This window comes from Myotis davidii, unplaced genomic scaffold (genome assembly GCF_000327345.1).
Source record: "Myotis davidii unplaced genomic scaffold, ASM32734v1 scaffold208, whole genome shotgun sequence".
Taxonomy (NCBI): Eukaryota; Metazoa; Chordata; class Mammalia; order Chiroptera; family Vespertilionidae; genus Myotis; species Myotis davidii.
The window spans coordinates 2,205,714-2,208,353 of record NW_006299706.1 but is presented as its reverse complement, the minus strand read 5'-3'; the positions used below and the strand labels follow the sequence as shown (position 1 = coordinate 2,208,353).

General features: G+C 46.2%; 1 protein-coding gene across 3 annotated transcripts in view; it reads right to left on the bottom strand.

The window, feature by feature from the left end:
* BCAN (brevican) overlaps positions 1 to 2,640 on the bottom strand; it is a 31,821-nt gene that overhangs the window by 24,553 nt on the left and 4,628 nt on the right. The window lies entirely within an intron of this gene.

Here is a 2,640-nt window from a genome sequence, read left to right as displayed (position 1 = left end):
TCATTGATGTTTCTCTCTCCCTCTCCCTTCCCCTCTCTGAAATATACCAGCTTGGGGAAATATCATCTGGGATTGGGCTACTGGCATTTGAAATACGGTATATATTTTGAACAAGTGGCCATTGTATGGTGCTGCATCCCAGAAAGCTAGAAATAATGGGTCAGGAACCAGGGTATGGAAGTAGAATACCCTTTCATAATCAGTCCCATGATCCACGTGGGGAATTTGTGCTTCCTGTTCCTATAAATTTAGGCTCTGCAGAATTAAAAGCCCTGGTTCCTAGGTTGGGAGATGTGTCTACGAGGAGTCACAGTAAGGGCACCACTAAACCTAAGCAACAGCAGCCTCTGGGTCATTTTGGATACCTCATGCCAATTGACCAGTAGACCAAAAAAATGTATACTGACAAAGACATTTGATCTTGGTTATTCCATGCCCAATGGTAATCATGAACAGGCAATTGCAGCAATGTTGGTCTCTCAAGGGCATGGCAATGAAAGGCTGAGGCCTTCAGGATGAAGGTCTGGGTTTTTCCACGGTGAAAACACCAGAGACCAACAGAATTAATTGTAGAGGAGGGAGATGTTGAATATTGATTACTCCTTGGAACCAACTGCAGCAACAGCTATTGTAGTTTGTCCCACGAGCCCTCCTGTTGCAAGACACTTTTTTTTTAAGATTTAGAAATTTTGCAATCAGCCACCATGTTGAAGAATCAGTGACAGGACAAAGTGAATTTAACATGGGGCCACAAATGGATCTGAGCACTGCAAAGGGTGGACTGTAGATACGACCCGTGTTCTTCAGCATCACCTCTACAAGAAGGCTCTTAGTGGCTGAAACCGGTTTGGCTCAGTGGGTAGAGCGTTAATGGTTTTGAGATAAGATGGGGGGGTGGGGGAATACCAATGTGTCCCAGAATCTATACTGCCCTCCTTGGTGCTTGTGGTAGACTTGGGTCCTGCTGCTGCTACCAAATAGTATTTCCAATTTTGCTTCTCTAGGCCAAGGTGACTGTTCTTTCCAGCCCCCTGTGGTTGAGTGGGACCATGTAATCATTTCTGGAAAACTGACTTGTGAACCGAAGGGACAGGTGTCCCTCTGGGCCAGAGCTTTTTTTTTTTTTTTTTTTTTTTTTTACTTCTGGCATAGTAACTTACAGCATTTGAGATGGTGACTACTCTATCAGCCTGGGTCCCTGAATAACTAAAATGAGAAGACCCACCCCCTTGTTGACCATAGTGTACATGTAGCCTACCTAAGTGAGAAACTTTTATTTCAAGCCACTGAGATTTGGGGTTTGTTTGTAGTCACTTCATAAGTTAGCATGTTCTGACTAATACAATGCCATACAGCAACCAATCATACAAGCTACCTACTAAGAACCTGAATAAAAATTATTATTCTATTGTTGCTACTATTGTTATAACAATCATTGATTATTATAGTTACCACTTACTGAGTGCCTCTTATGTGTAATAGGCATGTACTACCTACTACAGGCATTGTCTCAATTCTGCTCAACGCAACCTTGGGAGGAAGGTATTATCCAATGACCAAGACAGGAAAATCAAAGCTTAGAACTGGCACAAGTATTTCATTTGCTATCTGAGGGTTATTGAAAATGGTATTCTTTGATCATTCTCTGTCCCTTATACAAAGTCCTTTGGGATGAATTATCTTTAACAATCATAGCAAGAACCGTCTTAGAATGCAAGTTTACATGTACAAAGTGCCATTAAGAAAGTTCATGACCTTTGCTCCAGTCATTACTATTCTCTAGACCAGGCTTTTGTGGTGCAGATAGATTGCTTGAACAGTAAAAAATAAAAAATAATATATATGAAAAATGAATTAATGGCATTCGAGTTTGTACGTAGAGTTACTGGAATGCTTCCTTTAGCCAGATGTTAAGAGTGCTCCGGTCCCGTTGCCCCTTTTCCCTGGCGGCCATGGTGGTGGTGAGCGCTAAGGATCAACCCTGTGGGACGTGCTGGTGTGGTGTTTGCCGCCTCCTCCTTCCACGGGGTTGATTTCCCGTTAGTTGGAACAACGGTATAATTTTCCCTCCTTTAATAGTAGTTCTGAAAACCCTCCTGGGAGACTGGCAGGGTACAAACGCATTTAGAAATATTTTTAGGTCTTTTTATTTGTTCGGTGGTGGGGTGTAGGACTAGGAGGTTGGAGCGCTTTTGGCGGATTGGAAGGAATCTTAGGTGAGTTTGTGGCGCCCCCTGGTGGTGCTCGGCGAACACCCTGGGTTCTCCGCGTCTATACCGGGCTCGGTGCCTGCAGCTCTCCCTCGCCTTTCGGTGCTCTCCTCGCCACCCTCGGGCAGGCTCACCCCGAAGCGGCAACAGCCCTTCAAGAGCGCAGTCAGCACGCTTCATCGAGCTCACCCCCCTCACCCTCGACTCCTCGCTGCGCCTACAGCTTCGTCCAACACAAAAACTTCCCGTTATTTTACTGCCGTATACACAGGTCAGTTCATGTCCCCTGGGCGCCCTCCCACCCCCTAGCAGTGGCTGAGTTGTGTGCTGGGGGCACGCGAACCGCCACGGAGCCTTGATCCGCAGGTCCGGGGTCGTAGCTACACCCCGTCACCGTCACCGTCACCGGGGCGCCACCACTCCCCTCCCG